Source organism: Streptopelia decaocto, assembly GCF_964273445.1.
Source record: "Streptopelia decaocto genome assembly, chromosome: 3".
NCBI lineage: Eukaryota > Metazoa > Chordata > Aves > Columbiformes > Columbidae > Streptopelia > Streptopelia decaocto.
Window position 1 is genome coordinate 22,619,315 of NC_138656.1, and position 26,929 is coordinate 22,646,243.

Here is a 26,929-nt window from a genome sequence, read left to right on the forward strand (position 1 = left end):
TGTCACAGGTGCTCTCCTCCTTTTTGGAAAGGAGCATCTGGCACCCATTAAATGCCATAAGTTGTTTCGTGGGAGTTACTTGGTGGCTCTTTGGTATGATCTTTGCTTGGTGCTGAATTTTACCGCGCTCCAGGTAGAGGGTGCAGCCCACGTGTCCCAGACGGCAGAGCTGAGCATCGCTCGTAGTCCAGGGCCCTGCCTGACCTTGCAGCTCAGTATTAATTTGAAGTAGCGGAATTAAAATTTTCCATTCCTTTGCATTGTCATACCTCACATTGATAAGCACAAAGAAATGTAAATAAAAAAGACCTATTTCACAACCCTAGCTACAACCTTTTTGTTTTATGACAAAAGACAGTTAATTAGCATACTAGCAGTAAGCAGCCTGCCCAAACTCGTGCTAATTATGTATTCTGTTGACCGTGACTCCAGTCATAAGGTAATTGGCTTGCAGCAACATGACATTTCAAATCATCTCTTGAAATTACATCAAAAAGCCAGCCTGTTTTGTTTTGATAGGGGAACAATCAATTTGATAAGTGGTAACACAGCTCATTGTTTCACATTAATTAGACTAATTGCAGCATGTTAGCCTCTGAAATAGACAGAACTTGGAGAAGACAAAGGCTGTGGCCTTTAGCATGCAGTGCATGTGGTGGTTCCACTTGCTTGCACATACTGTAGGCAGAAAACAGAGTTGTTAGGATTCAGCCTTGCGGGAGACTGGGTGTTAACAGTGGTTTGATGTGTTATGCTTAATCCACTGGCTTTCAATTATGAGATCCAGGTTCAAAAAAATCCCAGAGAAAGGAAAGGGAAGGGACAAACCCCAAGCCATTTCAATATTAATGATGCCGAAGTTTTCAGTGGTCTTTGGTTTTCTGTCTCCTGAAGAAGCAGCAGAGATCTGGCCACAGGATCTCTCAGATGTTTGTGGACTGTAAGGCTTTTCTTTGAGAGGCCTTCACTTCCACTTTTGCTTGTCCTGCCCATTCCCACTAATGTTTATTTCTTAGTATACCTTAGTTGGACTATTTATTTTTCCACTTTTATATTCATGTAAGAATAATGTATTAAAAAAAAATACTTAGCAGATGGATTACTGAAGAGAGGTAGTAGAGATGCATAACCCACCCACGCGTTTCTAATTTAGAGCATCTTTGCCTGCTATTGAGATTACCAACTGTACTTAGCTCTGTGGTGATTTTTATGATCCAGCTGTGTCATCTGTAGATTGACATGACCAAATGGATTTTGCTTGTGACCTAATTGAAATGTGTAAACCAAAGTTTTAAGAGATGAAAAGTTTAAGGGGTTATCTCAGTCCACGGGCTAGACTAACTTCATTGCTATTCACAGCTTGGTACAATGTTTCTTGCATGTCAAACCCAAGATCAGGCCACCGGATATGTAAAGGGTGTGTTCTTTGACCAATACATTGCAATTATGTTTGATGAACGAGGTTATAGTTAGGAACTTCTCCAAGACTGAGAAGCATCAGAGACCAGATTCCAAAATTCTGTGAATGTTGATGAAATCATATGCGTGAGACCAACTCTGACTTCTCTTCTACAGATCTCTAGTCCACCTAGGTTTAAACTGAGCTACCACCAGATCATTTTACCTCTTGTAATTACTTTTATTCAACAAAAGGCATACTCAGTTAAAAAGAAAAAAAAAACACCACCAGACAGATTGGAGGTAGGGGCAGTCATTAATAGTCATAGAATTGTGTACATGAAAGCTGTAATTCGTCAGTTGCTCTCTGTGGAAAGTTAGGTGGTTTTGTTTTTGTTTTTTTTTTTTTTTCAAGTGAGGCAAGGAGATTTAGGTATCCACAGATTTATGCTGGGCACAGACTTTACTCATTTGTTTCTGTTACACCCCCAGTCATTGACTGGTTAGACAGTAAAACCTTTGGGGCAGAGATTTTGTTGAATTTGCCTGTAGTCTATGTTTGGAGAAGTGTAATTTCATTTAAATCAAAGAATTTGTTCCAACAGCTTAACATTATCATTGCTCGTTGAAGCTATATTTTTATTAGTTTTGCTTATGCTTTATGTTGGCCCCTTAGCAAATGGTCATAAAATCTGTTTTAAATCCAGCTACCAGTGACTTCATACTGCTGATTTATTTCTATCACTTACTGGCAAGAATGCATTTTTAAAAAATGTATTCTAAGCAATTCATTCCCCTCCATCCTCCTCTCTTCTATGCCTCTCTTTGCTTTCCTTCTCCTTCGATGTTTAAATCCCCTTTCACTGAGCTTAAAATTATGCCCAGATTAGCAATGTAACTACCCTAATGTGCTGCTCTCGCTAAGAAGTCCTGGGTTTATACAAGAGGTGAATTGGAAAGAAGCAGAAGATTGAAGCCTTTTAGCATTCAGCTTAAGTACTGGTTCCACTTGCCTGAGCACAAGCTGGAAACGGCGTTCTTAGGATGCAAGCCTGCACCCTCGCTGTCACTGCTGGTCCTGGTGTAGTCGGGTTCCTGCTTGGAGCAGAGCAAATCTTTGCTCAGTTAAGCAAGCGTCAGTCACTGGCAAGCTTGGCTGCCAGCCCAGGGTTGTTAGACTTTTCCGTGCTACACCTGAATGAGATATTGAGGAGAAATGGCTACCTAAACAGAGTCAAGAAGCACTGGATATATTCAAAAAAAGTTGTTATGGGGATGGCAGAATAATTTTGAAAATATAACTTGCACTTCCGGTGCTTGCTTGGGAGGCTTGCAATAAGGAACCTGCCTTGCCTGCTTGGTGACAGATCCTGTGTGATCTTGTTTAAATACCTTTCTCTGTTTTCTTGGAATGCAAGACTAGAAGGTAACGCTGACTTACAAGTGAGAAATGGGTCATGGGCAAATCATAGCTTAGCAAGCTGAAACACTTTGATACCATCCTGCAAGGTGCTGAGCTCTTTCAAAGATGCTAAATTACTGGTTTCGGCTTACATCAATAGCGGGCGCTCAGCTACTTGTAGGATTGTGCTTTGAGTTGCTTGACTATTATCCAGTCAAATGAAATCGACAGGACTTTCTTCAAGTGGAAAAGGAATAGGCTGAAATAAAGTTGCAAAGTTTTGAGCTGCATGAAGATGCTGGCAGTGGGTATTCTGCACAGAGAGTAGAGGAAAATAAGGGACAGGGTAAAAAGAGATAAAATAGGAATAGTTTTTAAATAAGAATGGCTGGCAGAGCTATTAATCATGTACGTCTTTGAGCTCCAAGGGTTGCTTGAGCGAAGCTAATACAAAAGGAGAGATACTTTGCCAATATCTTGAAATACCCTATTAAGAGTAACAAGCAAAATTAAAGGGAGATAGTGTCTGAACAGATTAATGACATGTAATAATAATTAAAGAAACCCCAAACTTTAAGGCAAAACCCAAGTATCTTCAAAAATCTGAATCCCCATGTGTGACTGCTGTTTTGTATGGGATAGCCTTTTAATAATCAATTTTGCAAGTTGCTAGTCTTGTTTTACAGTCTCAGCTCTGAGCTTTGACTCCATGGTCTCATTTACACGAGTACAAATAAATCAACGTTTCTGCTGTTTCTGTGGTTATACACTGCAACTGTGACCAGAACGTGGACTCCACTAGAGCCTGTGGTTTTTTAGCAGGAGATTTCACAGTGCATCTGAAGCGGGTTAGAAAAGGAAGAGAAAAATACATTTTTCATTGCTGGCTGAGGTAGGCCACTGCTTGCTCTTTGTAGACTCCCAAACTAAACAGGGACTTAATGCAGGTAGAGGCTTTTTGTCTCAAAAAAGGCATCGAGAGTCTGTGAATATAAGAGAAAGATTTCAGACATAACTTGTATTATTGTATTCCTTTTCAAAATCTACATCATCACTTTTGAAATTATGTCATCATTGCAGTCGATTCAGGGCAAACAGAACACAGATTTAGGACTTTGCACAGGGGAATAATCTTTTCCTTACATGGGATGATTATTTTTTTAAAGTCCTTTTCTTGTGTTTCTACAGCCTTCAACCCCTAATGCACAATCTTACATGTTTAATGAAAGAAAACAAACCCAAATTCTGCACTGGCTTGGACTTGTGAAACAACCAAGGTTTTCAGTGAAGCTTTCATAAGCTATAAATCAGTCTAAAATTTAGCTCATATTGCATTCTCATCAGAAATGGGTTATATGATAATTTATGTTGAGCTGATCATAACTGAGCACCTCACAGTAGTGTCCTTCAAAAAATTTTAATCAAGATTGTCTTTCTCTCTCCACCTCTCTTGGTGCAATTTCAAGAGGTTTATTTGCATGTCAATCTGCACGTGTTCCTGAAGTTATTCCACTGAAGCAAGCGCAACATCTTGGCTGCGTATGTGTTTTACAGCAGCATAATGTCAGGTGACTCTGCATTTATTTCTTATTTGTGCTAGTGGAAGAGTCAGGCCCTTAATTCTCTTAAGCCCTGAAAACAAGGGTATTTCCAAGTGCCTGTCAGATTTGTTTTTCAAGTCTTTTTGTCCTTCAGAGTGACTGCGCAGTGAAAAGCATAGGGGAAGAAACTGTTGATCCTATGAAAATCACTGAGGTGATCAAACTTGTAATTTACAATCTTTGTTTAAAAGTGTTTCTAAGTATGTGTGATATTTACTTCTAGATACATGTTTTCTCTTGAGGTTTTTCCCCTGTTGTATGGTGAACAGCAAAGGGATTCCAGAGAGGTGTCGTGACTGGCAAGTACCAGGAGAGTCCTATCCAGGGCAAACTTGCCGAGAGCTCTTTGCATCAAGGACTGTCTTATTTTACAGTACTTACGCAATCTCTAATATGATGGGTTTCTGGAGTGAGGACAGAGTTGCTCCATAATTGGTGATAATAAACAGTTTCCCACCTAAGTACGTATAATCAAGACAAGCAGGGTGGGGAGAGGTGTGCTGGTGAGAGTGGGTGTGTGATTTCTCATGCAGGCTTTTTTCGTTTTCATAATTAAAGGCTTATGTTATGAAGTTACTTGTGGGTGGACTCTTGGTAAAATCCTAGAAAGGATAAACAAGTTTGAAACAGATTTTTGGATGCTTATTGAAGACAAAGATCATGAGCTATGACCAAGGAAGTTCGACTCCAGAAACCCAGCAGAGCATAGTTTTAGTTAGACTAAAGCTTTAAGCTCACTACGTGTCAAGTGCAACAGCTGAGATGTAAGTAGTTTTCATGCTGTGGTGAAGCTTTGGATTTGAAGGTGGGAGACTCAGGATTTGTTGAGGAGTGGCTGAAGTGGAGGAGTAGGAAAACCGAGGTACAGAAAACGTGCTTGGAGAACAGTGGCTGCACTGCAGCAGATGAAGTGATGTATGGGAAGCTGGGACAACTGATGTGGGAGACTGTGAAGGTGGAGATGCTGGTTCTTTGGCAGATGCTTTGTAACTTGCCCTGTATGTAAATGTCGGGAGATGCTCAATATATTTGCCCCTAGATACTGCTAAATCAGCAGTCACTACCAGTCTACATGTTTCATAAGACTCATAAAATTAATGGAGATATTGCTACATACCACTTTTTTTTCTCTCCCGCCTTTTACAATGAGTTGTATTTTTTTTTTTTTCTTTCCTACAAGTAAACATTAAAAGTTGAGATTGAGAGACTTCCAAATTATATTTTCCTCCCACCAGTCATTTCTGGCTATGTTCCAAAGAGAGAGAGAAGATGACAGGTTTTCATTGGCCACTTCATTGTGTATGTCCATTGTTTTTTTTATGACGTCCAAATTCATATTTTTGTGTGCTTAGGGGCTTTTGTGACAAGGTGCTAATGGGTTCCTGGCTGGGCAAGCACCTGTGTCAGAAAGTGTTTCATTGTATCGCGTATTTTTCCAGCTCTGACTGCTTCTATTAGCTTTCATATATACCTTTATTGCAGTCCTCTCATGTACTTTGTTTGTGGGATTTTTTGTGCACATACAATCTGCATGGACAAAGGAAGCTCTTATTCTCATGTGCAAAAGAAGCTGTTACTCTTAATACAGAGAGAAAATGGGAGTTTCAAATGAGAGCTCCACTTGTACATGTGCCTAAAAGAGACAATGAATTTAGGAGATGTAGAAACAACTTGGACCACTGACCTGTCCAGGGATTTTCATCATATGATCTGAGAAGTTCTGCAAGGTGGGCTGTGGGTACCTGGTAGGTATCACGCTGCTGGAAAATCTAATTTCCAGCTGTTAGGCTGCATGAAATGGTAAATAACAGTACCCCACATTGTTTCCTAATAAATTGCTTCCAAATGAACTGTAGTAGCTGCTTCAGCTTTGGTTGTGAAAGTGAAGATAAACAGTGTCTGTGGTTTTAAAAGACAGGTAAAGCATCCATGAGGTGATCTCTGTATTAGACTGGAATCTACATTAGGAGGAAGACCTTAAGTCCCCTCAGAATCTTGTGTCTAAGCCTGTGTGCTTGTTGCAGCAATTAATATCTTTTACTTCTGAAAAAGAAGACAAAGGCTAACTTTTCTTGCTTATTTTGCTTGTATTTCCTCTAATATAAGTTATTTATTGAAGACCTTATGCATTTTGGGAGATAATCTTGCTTTCTCATCTTATGTCCATGCAATAATTTAGCATGTTATTCGAGTTCAAATGTGGACAGAATTTGTTGCAGATTTTAGCCGTTTTAGCAAGTAAATCTCAACCACAACTGTTAGACAGTATGCTGTCTCTTGTTCTAAGGAGTGGTTTCCGTAGCATGGCTGTCATCAGCTCTTTTAATGGAAAATTATTAGACTCTTTTATGCTTCTAGTTTGCTCTTTCACATTGGTTTGCCCTCTGCACTTCTCCAAAGTTAAAGATCTAGCGGATGAATTTCTGGGTGGGGAAAAAACAAGGTGAGGCAGGTTTTGGGTTCACTAAAAATACAAATAGAATAGATTTAGAAATGTGTTTAGTTAACAGACCTTCTGAAACTGAAAACTGATATCTATGGGACAAGATATTAACAACAAAGGGTCTCTTGGGACCTGTAGAATGCATCTTGGCGTAGGTCTTACAAATACTTTTTGGACATTAATTTTATGCAGTCATGTTATAAGAGAGAGATGGCCAAGAATAGAGGAACAGCATGTATGAATGAGATTTTTATAATTCAAATGTTCATATGAAGTACAGGAGAGACTGGATTCAAAGTTAGTTCCCTATTGTGGAACCTGCCTTTAACACGTTTTCCATTGTGCTCCACAGGCAAAGACTATATCGTGCTACAAAACAAACAAAAAAACCCCATTGTCTAAGCTTGTATGAATGTAAATATATCTATTGTTTTTCACTCCCTTTTCCAGACAGATTAGCAGAAACTATACTGTATGTGTTTATCCTTTCCAGTGGATAGACATCTTTCATGATTTTGTTTTAACAGATCTATAACCATTTTCCCTAAAAGGAAAATGCCCTGATATGTTAGGAAATAAATGTCTGTGACCACTGCTGGCCTGGTGATGATGTGTAGGAGGTTTTGTTTCCTCCATACAAGGAAAAGGAAATACGATTTTGCTTGGAATTTTCTGTCCCTGTGGTGTGTGTTTGTTTTGTTTTGTTTTTTTTGCAAATGTATTTCATTGGAGGTTGATCTTATAATTCAGCCATATATTATAAAGCTTGTCTGCTTAAGAAGCCTTTCATCTAGCCCTGGCTAATAACAGTGACAATGCACTGGGAACTCATTGAACACCCGGGCTGGGCTGCAAGCTGTGCTCTGCTCCTGCTGCTGTGAGAGCAGCTGCCAAGGAGGCTTTTGAGACTCTTTGGACTGACTCATCCTCCATCCCAGCACCGCTGTACTGCAGAGCAACTTCAGGGCTACTCTGTATTTGTAGCTGTTTATCCAAACATGATACTCACAAGCTCATTAAATTACAGGGAAAAAATCTATTTCAGTGGCCGCTAGCATTTGGGGCTTGAATCTTGCACCTTGAGTCCTCATAATCCATTGTCCCCACAAACAAATTCACCTTCCAGATACACTGCTGCGAGAATTTGAGTAATTCAATGTCATCAATTAAGTTATCCTAGAATTACTCCAGTGTAGCTGTGAACAAAATTAAGCCTCTGCTCTGTTCTGGGAAATTAGACAGATACGTTTTTTTCTAAGTGGTTTCTAATACATCTCATTAGGAAATTGTTTGATGAATGTCATTTGAGCATTCAGGATTGGTATAGTGTCTGAGGTTTGAACAGCCTGACAATTTGTAGCTGACCAAGAGGCAAGGAAAGCCTAATATCTTCACAGAAAACTCTTTTTAATCTTCTCCCCCCACCTCCCAAGCATTGAATACTTCAAAGATGTAATAAAGACATGGAGTAGAAGATTCAAGATTCATTCCTAAGGGTCTGGGAGTGCTCCAACTTATTTTCCTAAATGAGCCTGGCTATCTTAAAACTTACCCCTCTCATGGTATTAGCTTGTATCTGTGTCGGTTGTAAATTTCACAAGTAAGCCATCTGGAAGAGAGAAGTAGAAATTCAATTATACTTTTCTTAAATTGCATTAAAAGAAAAAAATCACCTAGATATTGTTCTACTATGACTTCACAGTTTCTGAGGTACCAGATAAACTTTATGCTAAGGCTGATGCAATATTCTTGGCCACAGAACAATTTATCTGAGTTCACTGGAAACCTGGAGGGAGGTGAATACACCAAGGTCAGTGGCACAATTATATAACTTTCGCATTGTGTCTAAACAGATGTTCACTTTCATTGAATATTCACACCTACTGGACATTAGGTGAAGTATCCCAGCCTACTGCTGCATCTAAAACAGGTTTGTTGCTGCAAAAGACATGAAGAACTTTTAAATCCTATTGGATTCTGACATAAATGCTGAATATAATTCACTGTTTTTGATTTTCAGTCCCCCATTTCACTCATATGTGGAACAGAGGACTAGACCTGGCTCTTCATTAAAATTGCAAATTGCAGGCTTCTTTTTTATTTTTTTAATATTAGTGGAGTATTTTGGATTTTTGCAGAGAAGTGAAATTGGGCTCACTGAACTTCTGTTGGTTCCTCAAACTAGGACTTTTTTAAAGGGTGTCATTAAAAATTACCTGTTGTTTACAGGAAACAAATCAGCTACTCAGCCAAAAAGTGGTCCTTGAATTGTGCTTTGGGCCATTTTTTCAGATAGTATTCCTGTATATTTAACTTAATGTAGGAGTCTTATGTGTCAGATTTTCTGGTTTCTCCAGTTATTCTACATCACTCTGATACATAAAATACATATATCTATTTTGGCTGTTTGTGTGCCTGTGTATGTCTCACATTGTCAGAACAATGCAAAGCTATTGAAGTGTACCTGTAACTTTGGCGTAATTAATTCTTACTGCTTTTAACATGAGCTCTTTCTTTGTCTTGACTATTTCTCTTTTTTCTTTTAATTCCTCTCTCTGTGATTCTGTTCTCAGGTCTGGACTAATTTCTCATTTCTTACATGTGTGTTAGATAACTAGCTCTTCTTCCCTCATAAATATATACCTTACCCTCAGTGTGTCAATAGTTACCTGCCAGAGAAGTGAGAAGAGGGGTGGAAGAAGATCAGAATAGGTAAGAAAGTCTGTGAAAGCACGTAGGTCAGTATGTCTGTCCAGTCTCAATCTTCTAGCTTAAATTCTGTTTACTGTAATTTTGATGATAACTTGTTAGCAGCACGAAGCATCATTTCAGCTGCACAAAGAAATGCACCTGCCTGGCCTCTTTGGCTGCTACTGTACAGTGACAGGGGGAGACTATCAGCAAGAGAATAACAAGAGATAAATAAGTGGAGGATCCTTGTCTGTGTATGAGGTATTTCTATTTCTTTCTCTCAAGAAGCAACTGTTAGCCTGACAGTGGTCAAAGAGAAATGTCAAGAAAGGAAATAGAAAAGTTGAGAGCATTGTTGGATTAATGTGTTGGTACAGCAATCTCTTACACACCCTGTTTAAAGCCAAGAGAGTTCAAGCGTATTAACTGAAGACTTTAAATTGTATTAATAAATGTCAGTACAATCCAGCCCAGTTAAAGTCTAACCACACCTGTAAGATCTTCAGCTATGTTTAATCCATTTCTTACAAGAAAAACCCCACCCTTCGCATTTTTATTGAAGCACTTTGCCTTACTCTGTGCCTTTAGTCTCTTCAGTCTCTTTGGTTTTATGTAATTACCAGTAGCCCCTGTACAGTTGTGTGCAAGTCCTTCTGCTTAATGTTCACAGGGAGGTTCACCAAACAAAGTGGATAAACGATGGTTTTAATTAAACGGTTTTCTTAAGGAATAATGAGGCTCAACAACAAATATAAATTGGGAAATCACCTTTTCCTTTGCCTTCTTTTGAAAAAGTAGAAGTAAAAAGCTGTTTTGTCCTGCTAGAATGTTGTGTGAGGTATGTCAGGGACCTACAGAAGGAAAAAATTAAGTGAGAAAAATATTACTATGTAATGTTCATAATCTTTGTATCAAGGAATCTAGATCATTCTAGAAATGTGTAATTGGTGAAGTCACTTTGCTTTTACAAAGAGACCACTGAGGATGCAGAGAGACTATGAATGGGACTTTATAGTAATTCACTTGTAAAATCAAGAACAAAGGGGATAAATCCTCATATTCGTCTTCTCTTCTGACCCATTTACTGTATTGTTGCAAACAGAGTGAAATAACTCTGAATGTGATGTTTAAACCAATTTTACTAAGGAGAAACAAGCCAAATTTAAAGCCAGCCATAACTAAGCAAATTATTTCCCTTTTTTTTTGACTATGACAGTTATCTTGAAATAGCTCTTTGATGAAATCCTCTCCTCTTTCAAGTCCTTGGAAAAAACTCCTATGATGAGATTCATTTCACTTAACTTTAGACATCTGTAGTGTAAACTTCTGTATCTGAGCTCACCATCCTTGACTCTCTTTATAGCTGGTGGAGAGAAATGGGGCCTTCTAGGGTACGATGTATTTTCCTTCTTTCAGATGGCTACCTTAGAAGAGAGAAATTCAACAAAGTACCTGCCTCTCTGTCAGCTTTAAAGAGATAATAGATGAACAACTTTGGCATCACACTTATGTAGTTAGAAGAAACCCACCAGTTGTGACCTCATTAGGGGATCTGGACACCCACGTTTTTGCTTGGGAAGACATCACTGGTTGTACATGGGAAATGCTGAGGTTCTTGCAGGTTGGCGGTATGTTTTGGTTCTGTTCTCAGCTACTTTCACACCTCTACCTGTACTCTCAGAGTTCTGTTGCGTGAAAATAAGTTCAACTGTACAAAGTCTGCTAAAGTTATATACAGGTTGTTCAAGCCTGCTCTCAAATGCTCTTCTGTACCTGCAGTGTCTTCATTCCTCTTCCTCAAACTGCAGGTGAATGCTGCGAATCTGTGGACTCACACATTCAGCCCAAAATGTTCTGGAAAAACTTTAAGAATTTGTTCAGGGGAATGCTAAAAGCAAATAAGCTACTCTGATTTCTCTCCTTGTACCAGTATTCTTTCCATTACTAGCCTTAAGATAGAGATGATCCAAAGGAGAAATAGGCTTGGGCCATAATGCAAAACAAAATATTTAGGAAATCATGTGTAATTGCTACCTGGAGATCGAGAATAACACTGAAAGCATGCTAAGCAGCAGTCAGTATGTACCAGCTCTTCTGTTGAGCTTAATCACAGTGTCTCGTGAAACAAATTTGATCACTTAGAGGTGCAAATAGCAGTTTGGCACTTCCCCCCCCCCCCCTTTTTTTTTTTTTCCCTTTAGTGAAGGTGCTGTTTAGGTGCTTTCATTTTTTGTGTTGTGATTAGCCCCTTTTTAGGTTACTTTCCTTAGCAAAGATTGTCTGTGCAGGGATGGAATAAAATAAGGGTAAACATATCCTGTGTTTTAAAATGGTCTGGTATGTTATGACTTGCCATTGCAGAGGTGAGGGGGGTTGGTGGCATAATCGCTTAATTCACTGGATGTTCCTCACTGGGCAGTGGGTACATTTCAGAGCCTGTTGTTTCTTTGCAGCCCTTGCTGGCCAGGTGACTGCATGGAGGCTGATGTTGGTCGCCCTGCCATGGTGGTCACCTGGCCACTGAAGAGCTGAGATTAGTGCTGAAAAGAACTGCTTTGGTCAATGAGCCATCTCCTTTCTTTGATGTACTAAAGTCGGCATAGCTCAACTGATTGCAGTCCTTACATGATCACTGACAGTCCAGCCTGCCATTTTTTGAAGTAGTTTAGTTTTCTCGACACTAAGAAGTGCAGATGGTTGACTTAAAGGAGCAATTGCTGTATCTGAAGTGCATGGACGCAGAAGCAGAGCAGAGGAACCTTTCATGTCTGTGGAAGAATTTGATCTGAGGGTGGGAAAGAGGAAATCAGAGCCATGAGAGTCATAACAAGACTCAGACTGTAGGAGGAAAGCAGGAGAGAAGTTACACTGGCAAATGATGAAGGAAGAAAGAGTATTTAAGTTGTCTGTAACTCCTTGGAACCTCAGGGATGGAGGGTTGTTCTGTCCATTTACATATAATATAAATCTAGAATAACATAATTGCTGCTGTCTTCATGTTAATCTGATGTGTGAGCAGAATCAATGATATTGTGGCTGATATTTTCTCCCTCGAAAAAGGAATACTTCAGATCACTTTTCATCTCTTTTTGTAGTCACCCTTCATGTTGTTTTGGTGGGATCCAAAAGAAATTTCACCAAATCTTTCTTGTAATAGCGGGACAATAACACGTCTTGTAAGGAAAGAATAGACTTCCATATAGTGGAGAAAGAAAAGAAAAACCAAAAGACTTGGTGAAAATGACAGGTTCACATGTTCTATAGTAAAATAATAAACTAGCTTTATTTTTTTCAACTTTACAGAATCAGTTGCCTTTTGGGGGGTACTTAACTGTAAAACATTTCAGCTATATTAAAATATAAAAATGTGCTTACCTGTTTTATGTGAAGTGCTGTAGGATTTTCTCAAGATGAATTGTTACAGCAGCTTAAAACACTGTGTTATCAGTACCCTGTTATACCATTGGGTCCTTTCAGCTCTGTCAGTCTTCCTCCTTCTTCCCTGATTCTTTCCCCCAGTAAAAATGTCTACATGTGGTTTTGCTTCCGCAGTGTTACTTAGGAATTTATTTCCTATAATTAACACAACTGTATGTACTTGTTCCAAAGGCGAGTGAAGATGAGGGAGTGTTTTCCCTTCAGATGAGTGGATTTCAGATGTGACCCTCAACAGATGATTAGCAAATGCCGAAATTCACATCTGAATATAGGGGGGTTGTGTGTGTATGTATGTAGAAATGCTTTCTTTAGCCTAAGGGATAGCAGTCAGTACAGACAGTGAGATGAAAACTGAAGTTTTGCAGAACAGAGATTTCATTTTAACTAAGTATTTTTTCCCCTTTATTCTTCTCCTCTCTGTTTGAAAAAATGTTAAACACATTGAGTCAGGGAGACATTCTGGTGCTGCATTAGAATAGCCATCAATGTCAGCCGAGACCATTTGGATCATGTCACTTGTCCTAAAGTGTGTAGCTGTTTTTAAAGAAAGAACATGTCATGTTCTGTACAGGGATCTTTAATGCATGAAACTTGTTTGAAGCAATGATAAATCAAGTCCTTGCTGCTAAAACCAGTGTCTGATTTTTCCCTCGTGACAATCTCTGTCTTTCCATGAGACAATAGCAAGAACAATTCTGCATCCAGAAGTATTGCAAATACTTTTGATCACAACTAACTAAACACATAAATCTAGCAAAATAAAGAACTGAGATATAAATGTCCTATGCATTTGCCACAACGTTTAATAATGTACTCTTTTTCTGCAACCATCATTATAAGAGGTTGCAAGCTGTGTAGAGATATTTTCATTATTCATGCTCTATTGAGTAGGCAGTTCTGCAGACATTTTTCTCACCTCTTCTTTAGAAGTGGAATAATTAAGACCAAGTAGAGTGTTTGAAACTTATTTGCCTATCATTTTCCACTCTTCTACACAAGTATTAGTTCTATTAGATTCAAACCAGTTACTGGTGATGTAAAGAAAATCAGGCTTTTGCGATTTTACTCTTTATTAATTACTCCTTTTGACTGTGCATAGCCATAACTAATACAAGTAAAAGAAATGTAAATGCAAATCCATTTAAATTAATCTGGAGTAATTTAGAATTGCAGGCTATTTTAGCAGCATGACTTACGTTCAAAAGCCCTGTGAGAAGATGACAGAAATCTCAGTCCTGCCAAATGTTATTACTGTCTACAGAGTATAGTAGTGTAATCTTAATTACGAATGGATGATACCAAGATCCCCATTTGAGCTTCAACTGGTGTTGGAGTTAAATCAGACAAAGGATTTAAGGGCCTAATTCTTTGCCACCTCGTGAAATGCCTTGCTTTTTCCTCCACTACAGATTGACCCGCTTTGGATTTGGGCAATAAATTGTGAGTATGAAAATATGTATTTTTTTTTCCTTTCATGTATAGAAAGAAAAATCAAACAAAAATCCCCACCAACCTCAAAGCAAATTGGTAAAGAGTAGCAAAGTGGCAGCACTAAGGGCTGCTGCTTTTAAAGAAATCTGCATCACTCAGCTGTGCACATCACCCTGGGAACAGTGGAGGCTCTAGTATTATAGTTAAACACACCACCTTTCCTCAGGACCCACACCTGGCAGCAAGGACTCTTGAGTGTGTTTGGATTTTATGCCGCTAGTGTCCTGTCCCAGCCTGAGGACCATGGGACAGTCACCCCTCTGCAAAAGCAAAAGCAAGTGGACCCTGTCCAGAAGCAGAGCCTGGCCAGGGCACCTGCTGAACTGGGCGATTTGTCCCAGGGTGCTCAGGGAGCACCCTGTCAGTGCCCGCTCACTCCTCCACTGAGAATATCAAGAAAGGTGCCAAGCAGTGCCAGCTGAAATGATGTTTGATTGTTAAATATCTGTGGGCTCCAGGCCACTAGGGTCTGCAGAGAGACCAGAAGTGCATTTTGCATAGGCTGGGCTTTGAACAGCAGTTTGTAATGACTTTGAGTTCCATCAAGAGCAAACTTGACTTCAACCAGTGACCTTGAGCTGAAAACCATTAGCCTGTTATCAGGGCCACGAGGTTGCTTTGTATGGTTTTGAGTGTTTTTCTTATGTAGATTGGTTTATTTATTTTTTTAATCTGGTGCAGCATAGTATAGGTAACCATCAGCTTTTTATAAAGCCTAGTGCTCCCTTGACCTTTCTCCTTCCAGTCCAAGTGCCGTAGAAACCTGAGGTGGCCGCTGCTTGTTTGTCGTTCCACTCGCTGGGCTGCTCAAGAACTTCCAGTTTCCAACAGCTCAGCTCTGAGGAGCAAACTTGAGCGCCAAGGCACAACATGTGAACTGTTGTGATTTGTTGCCATGATGACAGTGTCAACTTAACTACAGCTGACAAACAGTTTTTAAATAGAACATTTCAATTCATTATAGTATTCTCCATCTGTTTTTTTTCACTGTCTGCATACATGCAAAACATCTGAGAAATGCTACCACAATGGTTTAGTTTACTTATCTAGCCACTAACATTAATTAGTTGTTGAGAGTGGTAGTTTAGGGAGCAAGTAAAATTATGAAATTCCCTCCTCAGTAAAGAAAACTAATTTATTCAACAAAAGATGCCCAGTAGACTTGTTTCCATGTTTAGAGAGGGTTTTTTTTTTAATGGATTTTTTTTTTGTACATAGTTCTATATTGTTTGGGTTGTTTTTACTACTTTGTTACCTCTTGCTCTTGCCACATTTTGCTTCCTTCCCAAAAGCATCTGCTGCTGCTATTTCCAGTGTGGAACTGCTAACAGAAGGGGAGCATCATTTTGTAATTAAATCATGCTGCTGGGGTCGAATTTAGAGGATTTTATTCATGGCTTTGCCACTGGCCCACTCTATGACCTTGAGCAAGTTGTGCATTGCTGTATCTCAGTTTACCTATAGGTAAACTAATATTGACTTCCCTTGAGGGGATATCATGAGGCTTAATTAAGCGTCTGCAAAGATCTGCGAGTTAGAGGACTGAAAGCTGCCATAGACATACAAATGACGAAGATGATGATGATTTGTGTGCAATTGCACCACTTCCCACAGAACTGCCACTGTAGCTGCCGTGCGGATTAGTTGTCAGGTGAACTATGAATCTTATAAGTTCATCCATCATTCTTCCCCTTGTAGATTGAGACCAGCTGGCTAGCTTTGCTTATTAGTAGCTTTTAATAAATCAAATCATATTTGCTCTTTTAATTGTATCTTAAAGGGTAGCGTGGCTCTTTGCTTTTAAATTAAAAACAGTGTGACAATGTAGACATTAGAAGCTGTGCTGATGTTCTTGTACTCCGCTACTCTCTAAATGTTGACATAAAACTGGGTTAAAAATATATGGTTAAGGAACCACACAATTTTGAAACGTGCAGTTACTAAATTCTCCCAGAGGACTTTCTCTGGGTGCCTCTTTTGCAAAGTTTCGGCATCCTTATTCGTACATCCTCTCACAGAAGTCTTCTAGTAACCATGTTTTGAAAATGATAATCTACTCATCCACAGGAATCTCAAGGTGGAAGTAGTTGAGGATTGCTGTTTGTTGACACAGAAACAGGCATGTCTATGTGTTTTTTATATACATATATATATATATACACACACACATTCTTGTGATTTTTATTTTTAAATAACAATAGCCAAAAAAGCAATGGGAATAACAAACTGACATGTTTTATTTTTAATCTAGGGCCAAACCTGTATTTTACAAATCTCATTAAAATGGAGTATATCCACTAAAATATTGATAACATAGTTTCCTTTAAATTTGATTCTCAGTCATACAAAAAGCAAAGGGACTACATGGAAATGGATACTCTTAGAGGAATCCTACTCATTATAATCAATGGGAGTAGCCCAGCTGGCTACTTTTGCCCATTACTAATTTATGGTAAATCAAGCAATCCTTTTTCATCTAACATATCCTAAACACCAGGTCATATAGGAATGTAACATATGCTAAATGCCAAGTCATATACAGATTCCTCACCAAGTGCAGAAAAGGGTTAGGGTTAAAAACAGCAGGAGTTTCCCATTGATTACAGCTAAACTTTTACCCAGTGCCTCGTTACATTTTGGGTCATCAAGTCTGGAGCTTTGTGGAATTTGCCTTTCCATGGAGTCCAAAATTTCAAGGGTTCCTAGCAGGTAAAAGTAAAAAGGAACCATTTGAGTTTTTTAGCCATCCAGACAAACTTCACCCTCTGTAAATTTAATGTTTCTAGCAGAATTGCATAATGATGATAATTCATTCAAATGGCAAGCAGGAAAATCAACACAGCATGTGCGGTCAATAATTTCTAACTCCTGAGAGGAGATCAAAGATGAAGGCAGCAGGGAGGAGGAGTAGTCTTATATAAATGTAAAGGGAAAAACTCTCAGTAACTGAGATAGCACTATGAGGAGATAACAATTCAAAGAGATTTATTAAAAAAGCAAACAAAGTAGTTAACTGGAGAATTCAACTACCGGAACATAAACTAAGCACACTAAGTGAAGCAGTAAGCTGAAGCAATATATTTTTGGACATGCTGGTCTTGTATTTGACCCAAAGTCACCCTTTCACACCATAAAAGGGTGAAAAGCACAAAACCTTTACCACCATACACTGATGATCGGAGGGAAGGATCTCAAAGTGGGATGGGCTTGGAATACAGCTGGGCTTCCCAGCAGGAAATTGCCCAGATTACTGGGGATCTTCCTCTCTAGGCCTTGCTTTTGCAGGGGGGTGACTGTCCCATGGTCCTCAGGCTGGGACAGGACACTGGCGGCGTAAAACCCGAACACACACACACACACACACACACACACACACACACACACACACACACACACACACACACACACACGCACACACACGCACACACACACGCACACACACGCGCACACACGCGCACACACACAAGAGTCCTTGCTGCCAGGTGTAGGTCCTGAGGAAAGGTGGTGTGTTTAACTATAATACTAGAGCCTCCACTGTTCCCAGGGTGATGTGCACAGCTGAGTGATGCGGGTTTCCTTAAAAGCAGCTTGGGCTAGTATTTTTCTCATCTAGATATTTTTAAAAAAAAAAAAAAAAGGTACAGCAGCAATGAAAAAGGGATGTTGTAAGGAAAATAGCATCTCATGCAAAACAGCGATGTGTACAGAGCATACAGCCATATTCAGTTTCTTTAAAATCAGTCAGGATTGAGTTTGAACACCTGTCAGAAGGGTGTAAGAAACTGGAAAGGTGAAATTCAGCAGGAAATTCTTCACAAGACTTTAAGTTAAGTGTCGAGGTAGACTGGCAAAGGAGACACCAGTTTGGCTGAAGACACTTCTGTAAGGAGCAGATGAGACAAACTGCTGCAGGCCGTACACAAGCACAGGAAAGCACAAGTATAGTTATGGCAAGGGCCAGGCATTCCAAGAATTTGGGCAGAATTTCTTTACAATGCAACACACTACAAAGGTCAGGAATCAGAGCGAGAGAATAATACAAGGAAAATATTTTTGTGTATGTCTTAATGATGTTCTTTACATTTCCCCCAAAAGACTACTAGCCCATTATAAAAAAAATATGTATTTATTAATAACATGTCTAGGGATGTGTTGATTTTCTGTCATCAGCCTGTAGATTGGAGGGTAGTATTGTGTTGAAGTAGCTGGTGTTTTCCACTTAGGGAAAATTTTCGTCTTGTTCTATCCCTGACTTCTTTTTCTCTTCCCTAAACCTGAACAGTTGTCTGAAGTGACTTCACTCCAGGATCCCACAGTTGGATAAAAAGAACAAAATACAGAAAGATAAGTTCTTGGAATCACTCTGGGCTTTCTTTAATGGTAATCATTAGCCCTGTTCTGAACTCTATTGACAAAATGCTGGAGTAGTCTTGAAAGCCAAGTGAGTGCTCTTTTAAAGGAAGAACTGGTTAATTAGAAGATCTAATGCAAGTGACCTAATTCTGCAGCTCAGCGCTAACTTTTCTAACACACAATAACATAAAGATTGGAAATGATACGTATTGATTCATGTAAGTCAACAAGTTGAAATCTTGATTGGAAAGTTAATTTCTCCATAGCTTTTTAAAATCATTATCTTTTCTCCAGACCAATACTAGGTACTTTTTTCCCTGGAATTTGAGAACCTGCATGGAGCTCATGTATTAATATGTACGGAGAGCCACAAGCGCACAGAGAAGATACTTAATGGTCAAAGAACGACACAACAGTGCCATCACTCACAAGTGGCACAGCTCTGAGTTACTAAGTCATCTTGTAGCAACTGCAAATGTTCTTGTTTTCTAAAAAAATAGATAGGAATTTACCTTTAACCACTTACATAGCTATTCTTGAGGATCGAAAGCTATTGCTAAGGGTATGTGAATGTTTTCACTGTGAATCAGAGCATGCGAAATGTCACTGCATTTTGTTATCCAAATATTTATCTTTTAAAGGCAATGCTATTTTCTGTCCCCTCCCCCTGGCTTTAAGTAGCAAAGATGTGTAAAATAGTTTTTTTTTCCTGGCTGCAAATGCATATTGTAGAGAGAATTCAAGAGGACACTATAAATGACTCCTCACTAGGTCTGGTAAGATTAATGCGTAATCTAGCAGCGTTGTTCTGGTTTCCTTTTTCTGTAGAGGGGATGCTGGTAAATTGTGATTTCTTACTATGCCTTGCATAGCATCTCACGTGAACTTCAGGAACAAGTTGTGCTTTTGTATGTTTATAAAAGGGTGCTGTAAAGGAGGATCTTCACATCCAACTTTAAACATCCAATTAGGGTGTGTGCAGAACCTTCTGTAAGACCTTCCCTCCATCCATTGACAGTGTTTGGATGTCAGGCTCCTGTCTGTGTGGGCTCTGAATCACACCTAACTCAGATATCTACGATAATGGGTTCAGAGGGTTTGCCTATCCATAATGTAACTGCTGCACATCTATATATGGGGTGGTGGTGTTGTTGTTGTTTTAATTTATGTGGGAGTTTCGTATGAGTAAGGTGTACAGGATTTGTCCCAAAATAAGTACTTCAGCTATAGTAGTAGTATAGTAGTAGTGTAGTGTATTTAGATGTGGAAGTACTAGGGTGACGAAGATTCTAAAGCATTGATACATGAGGTCTGCATATTTGGTAGCAGTAACAATAATTCCAATTATTTTTGTACCCAAAATGCCATGATTCAGAATAATGTATCCAAAGCTCTAGACCCAGTGAAGGTCTTGAAAAGTATTTATAAATAAATACATGAGGTTCTTTCAATCTGACAGCCCCCTGGTATTCTATATTCAAACTTAATTTTGCTGTAGAGTTACATACATGTTTCCTCTAGTGCCTGGAGAATTTTGCCCTTAACTTCATTTGATTTCCTGGAAGAGGCTTTTGGGGCACCAGGTCAAAGCAACTTGTTAGTCTCTTGTGATGATTAATAATGAAGATGTTGAGGTCTTTTCATGAAAAATGCTGTGAATTTGGCTGCAGACTAGACATAGTTCTTCTTTCAGACTGACTTAATAGTTCCATAGTGCAAAGGCCAAGCTATGGAGGTAGTGACTGAGTAATGCAGTGAAACTGGTCATCCTAAGTAGTAGGAAATCATATTAAATAAAAAAAAAATCAGTCTTTGATGTTGTTAAATAAATTGAGCCTGTTTCAAAGAGATAATTTGTGAGGATCATATAAATCAAAGGGAAGAGCTAGGTGGGAAAAGAAACATTGAAAAAAACTCAAAATAAATGGCAAAAATTATTGGATTCAGGTTTTTAGTCACAAGGAATTACTGTTATATGAATACAATCTAACTAATATCCAGTATTGTTATTTCATTACTGCTTCAGAACTTAGACACTGATGTAGCATAATCTGATGCTTGCCTGTGGCATACACTGATGGTGTGACTTGGGTTAAGTCGTTCTATCTACTTGATCCCTGGATTGCTGGCTATGTTATATTCTTGTTCTGTAACATATAATTTAAGAGGATAGCTTTTTGACTGAAACTGGAACAAGCTGGGGAACAAGTGGTGCACTGGTGTGTGATGAGGGATGGGACCAAATTCACATACACGGACATTACTACACAAGGAGAGATTGAGACAACTTTTATTTTTAAGAATTCCAGTGTATTGAGTTATAATAATGAAAGCAATTGAAGTAAAAATCCAGCACGTTGGTTTCAGTAGAGTGTAGTCTCTTGCACAATAAGGCAGCATTTTACCTCTAATCAGTTTTAATTCAGTTCCAGTTTGTAGTAACTGAATATGATTTCCAGCTGATGGAGGCTTAGGTGGATGCTTACGTGAAGAGTTCAGTTGTACATAGGTAATTCTTTCCTGTGTAATAAATTTTTCCCACCTATTTGGTAGTTTCACAGGAGAAACTGGCATGAGCATTCCTGTACCTTCTCACCTCTATAAGGCTTTATTACTAGACAAGAGTTAAGCCATGTTGATAATGTAAGGAAGCTGTTGCATGTCCATTATTTGGTTTAGGGTTTTGTTTATTTGTTGTTGTTTTGTGGTTTCTTTTGTTTTGTTTTTTAATCTGTGAAAACAAGTTATAGGAAAATTGGCAGATGTATTATAAAATTATTTAGTCAAATCTAGATGAGAGACTGTAAGGAACCTCTGAAGGACTTCACTGGCTGCATAATGATAGATGAAATTCATTGATGATAAATGCAAAGTAACGATGATTGCATTGGAAAAAAAAAATGTCTAATTGTCTGCCTAAAATTTTACTGTTTGTCTAACTGGACTTTAAGTATGTCAAGGAAAGAAACCCAGCCATCAATACTCGTGGTTACTTGAAGACATCTGCTCAGTGCATAGTTTCAGTTAAAAGACAGGGTTTTGTACATGAGGAAAGAATAAAGAATAATATGGAAAATACAGTAATGCTGTTATGCAAATAGTGCTGGTTCATCAAGTAGGTGACACCATCTCAAACAGGGTATTACAGATTTACCAGGAGTTCAGAGTGAGGCAAGAAGAGTGATCAGGTGCATGGGAAAACTCTCATATGAGGAGAGATTGGAAAGACTGGGATTGCTGCCTTCGAGAGGAGATGAATAAAAATAGAACATGATAAGACTTTAACAGTCATTATTTTGCATAGAGAAGGCAGTTTGGGAAGAGCTTTTCTCTATCTCATGATACAAGGACAAGGAAATGTTAGAGAAAGGTGGCTGATAAATAATAATTTTTTACCTGATGTGCAATTAGGTAATGGGCTTCTTTGCCCTGGGAAGTTGCTAAGGAATTTAATGTGTTTTTAGAAAAGGTCTGGCAATTTATATGAATGAAAATATTCTGTGTTGTTATTATCTATTAAAAGAAGACTATGGAAAGAGATCTAAAATGATATGCTTTAGGTTTTCACCCTAATTGCTAGGAGACTTTGCAAGGACAATTTCTTAGGGGATAGGTTATCCCAGGTCTGCCTAGTGCCGGGTTTGTTTTTTTCTTCATTTTCTGCTGACACATCAGGTTCTGCTTATAGTTCTAGATGAAACTAGATTTGAGACCGCGTGGCAATTTCTGTGTTCCTGGTTGTTTCGTTGTCAGGCTATTTCAACGGCTGTTGATGCCAGCTCAAATTTACAGCCATATTACATTGTGCAAGCTACTTGTGGCATGAACTGTCCTTTTGTTTGGACCTTCTTCAGCATTTACAAGACAGTGGGTCATGGTCTATGAGCACGGTTATAGGCACAGTGGTAATACAAACAGCAGATAGTAATTGTCCATGTGAACATGTAGAAAACATCCTCAGCTACAAAATAAATTACTACTGGTAGTAGCAGTTATGCATCATATATGGGAATTATTATTGCAATTGTTATGCTTTTGTCTCTCTGTGTGGGAAAGAGCTTGTGGCAGGAGATGAGGTATTCCTGAGGAAAACTGGTTTCGCCTTGGAAAACAGTGTCCAACTCCACCTTGAGGTCCTTGCTAAAATAATGTTTGTTATTTTTGCCTAATGCACAACTGGCAGGACTTAACATTGTGAAAGTATCACAAGACCCACTTTACAGTCTCAGCGCAGTATTTGAGTTAATCAAGGAAAATGACCTTTGGCCTTCAGAAACTCCCAGGGCTATATCCTTCCCATGATACACATGAAGTGGTTAACTGTACTACTACAGCATGCCCTAGAGGGAATATAGTCCTCACGGTATTTGCCCCTTCACTGTTCTAATGGTTTCTCAATGATAGAAAAGAGGCCTGTAGGCTACATGCATACACAAACAACCCTATGCATATACGAGTTTGTGTATATATATACACGCATATATTTATATATATACCCTAATATGTAGACAAATGTCTATGTACATCTGAAAAATTTTTGAAGGAGATGGCCACCTCCTGCTGTTGAAAGTTCTTCAAGGGAACTCAGTGTACCAGTGTGCAGTCCCAAAATAAAGCACTGAAAATCTCAGCAATCCTACAAGTTAATAAAGTTCACTGTTACTTAAATTAGATCAGTGTAATTCAGTGCATCTCTAGTGGAAATTAAATTTGTGTTTAAAACTAAAGAGCAGGCTAGCCAGGTTCAGGAGTACATTTGGGATGCAAAATACATTAGACCTATTGCAAGTTGGTCATTTCCTTCACTGCCTTGAACTCCTCAGATGAAAGTACTCTACGATAAAAGAAGTTACTCGTGGTCTTATACATACCATTTATTATCTGAAGTCTATTTAAAAATTATTATTATTCTTTCCTCTCAACTTTTCCAAGAAAAAGAGAAAAGGAAAAAAGTCGGAGAACATTTGTTCACTCTAAGTCAGGGGTGTCAAACTAATTTTCACCGGAGCCCACATCAGCCTCGCGCTTGCCTTCCAAGGGCCGAGTGTAATCTTAGGACTATATAAATGTAACTACTCCTAAGTCCTAAGATTACACTCGGCCCTTGGAAGGCAACTGCGAGGCTGATGTGGGCTCCGGTGAAAATTAGTTTGATATCCTTGCTCTGTGTAATCCTTATAGCAAACTAATGAGATACTAACCATCAAGCCCCCTCCTTCATACAGATAGTTATCTGCATTGCCAAGCAAGTTTGCTGCACTGCTTTGATTATTCCACATATACAAGAGAGAATCAAATGGGGTTGTTAACACAGCCCATAAGAAGCCATCAAACTTTTCATCTATCTGACATAAACCCATGCTTTTTGTTGTTTTCTGTGAACAGTGTAAGAGGCTTCTGATGTTTCTGGAAATGGATGCACAAACGGAAACGTTTTTGTTTGCTTGTTTGGGTTTTTTTCCCCTCCTTTGAAAATGAATATGTAGAGCTTTCCATAGATATTTAGCATGGAAGAGAAGCTGTGGTTTGTCATCAGACTTCATTATTAAAAATATAATAGCATTATGGGTTCTAAATGCTGGCAGATTTTTTTTTGTTACAGTGCTACTCCCTGGTAGATTGTGCTGGGAAGTTGGAGATGAAACTACTGTATGCAGACAAATCCATATTGTTGCTGTCTGCGTGCTTGCTCTGAAAATGCTCTAAAGCTATACAGTTTGAAAGCAGAATCTCATGAAAGTAAAATCAGCATAAAAGTCAGGTTTAGACTTCTATATTCATATTTATGAATTTGAAAAACCTCCACCATGATCTTATCTGGAGCTGTGGTAGTAGTTGACAACAAATGTGCCCTTGAGAAAACTGTGTACAGTAATGCAATGGAATCGTGGATATTCCTTCCTAGTGCTACTTGTTTGCATTGATGTTGCCATTAATAACAACAGTGATTATTATTAGAAGCTTGGGTGCCACAGAAGGTTTCTGCTGGCCTACTACTATTGCTCAGCAAACTGATTTTGAGCTTTTAATAACTACTCTGCAATGGATTTACCTTTGTACACAATGCGGGGCGACCCTGTTCTCCCAGACTGTTGTGTTTATGGGCTGCTGAAAATTCAAGGTAATTAAATGTGTTTTTCTGAAGGGCTTTGTTTTTTGCACTACTGCTGTTCAAGCCACACTAGTTTGTGTTCATTTCTCAAACAGTCCCCACTCTCCACCACCAGGTTCTTCTGTAGATCCGTGACCATTCTAAATAAAACTGAATCTTTTCAAATAAACTACAAATCAAAGTTTCTCTTGCCCCTTTTCATTATTGGCATAAAAAAGTTCTGGTTTTCTACAGTTACTAATAGAATCATAGCATGTCCTGAGTTGGAAGGGACCCACAAGGATCATCAAGTCCATCTCCTGTCCCTGCACATGACAACCCCACAGTTCACACCATGTGTCTGAGGACATTGTCCAGTCTCTTCTTGAACACTGTCAGGCTTGGGGCCGTGACACCTCCCTGGGGAGCCTGTTCCAGTGTCCACCACCCTCTGGGTGAAGAACCTTTTGCTAATGTCCAACCTAAACCTCCCCTGGCACATCTTCCTACCATTCCCTCAGGTTCTGTCATTGATCACTAAGGAGAAGCATTTGGCACGTGCACCTCCTCTTCTTGTGAGGGAGCTGTAGACCGTGATGAGGTCTCCTCTTAGTCTCCCTTACTCCAAGGCTTTTGAGATGGCCAGGTAGAGATACCTTGTTCGCAAAATCAGGCAAAAGAAGTTAGTTTTTTCTTTTCTCAGTTACCAAGCTGGTTTATTACCTGAAAAATGTCTTAATATAAAACTTGACACAGGAGGCTAATTGAGGACTAACAGGCAGAACATGCCACAAAAGGAGATGCTGCATAGCAAGTGTAAATATAGCAGTGTAAAAATAAGAAAAGATGATAAATTGTATTCTGTTTCAACATATATATCTATATAAAATAGCCATTATAAAGACACAGCATTGTTGTTTTTGAAGTGAGTCCTTCAGTTTTGGACAGAAACTCATTACATTCAAGGCCTGAAGACTGGACAGTTTAAAACATACCAAGACTAAGCAGAGATGGTGTTGGGGTGTTAGAGTGATGAGGTAGTAGTCAGGAAGGGGGAACATTTTTTTTATAATACTTTTAACAGTATTTCTTATAATAATAATTGGGACTTCTAGTAAGCAGATTATGAAACCTTCTTTCCTATGGGAATTTCATTCACTGAAGGTGTTCAACTGATTAAGTAAACTGCCCAGAGTGCCAATTAAAAGGGTAGACTTTACTTAAATTTTCCATATTTACAGTACTCAGAAATCAAAGCCAGTGTGATCTATTTGGCCACCTCTATTACAAAGTCCAAGTGTCTACGTTGTTTAAAGGGCTTGTATCTCATTGTTTAAATAGCCTTTTGATAAGTAACAATATAATAGTGTTGGTGATTGCCTTCAGATTAGCCTATCAGGATGGCCTTTTAGGCTGAGTCCTGAGTGTTTCTTTTTTGCTTTGTACCCATATTATTAATAAACAAAGCACATAGGTCTTTGAACTTCCAACCAGGATAAATGCCTGTGTGTTTGTATGTGAGGGATCACATGTTCATGTCTGTGTATGGCATTTTGGTTTGGGGTTGTGTTTCTTTTTAAATGGAAGCAGTTGGCCCAGGTTTTTTAAGCTAGACTTCTGTAATTCAGATTTAATTAAAATTATCAGGCAGAGAGGAAGCCATAAAGGTAGAAAGAAAACTGGACAGAGAGGAATCAACAGACTGAAGTGGGGGGAATGAATATGTGAATAAGATAATTAATGAAAAACGAAACAAAAACAAGAAGAGAAAGAACCAAGGAAAGGAAGATGAGAGAAACTGGGAGGTGATTATTTGCGGAGATCATTTTATTTGCAGAGTTACTAATCCCAGTGCTCTGAGTTGCTACTTGTTTGGCAGCATAGTGACATTTTTGTTGAGAAGGAAGAGCGTGGCGTAACATTACCAGGATGGATGCAAGGATTTATTTTGTTATCCAAATACCAAATAAATCTGAAGTTCATGTTGATCAAGGAATTTTTTGTGTTCTTTCTGCTGGGAA

At 38.8% G+C, this 26,929-nt stretch overlaps 1 protein-coding gene across 12 annotated transcripts in view; it reads left to right on the plus strand.

The window, feature by feature from the left end:
• Positions 1-26,929, plus strand: part of ESRRG (estrogen related receptor gamma) — a 404,778-nt gene that overhangs the window by 189,509 nt on the left and 188,340 nt on the right. Inside the window, exon 1 of one of the 12 annotated variants that reach the window (XM_082049947.1) lies at positions 14,396-14,413. The exons of 10 other annotated variants lie outside the window; for them this stretch is intronic. The gene's annotated coding sequence lies outside the window, so the exon portion shown is untranslated. Of the gene's footprint in view, positions 1-14,395; positions 14,414-17,983; positions 18,906-26,929 lie in introns of those variants that run through there. One more of the 12 variants, XM_082049945.1, reaches the window with a different exon arrangement.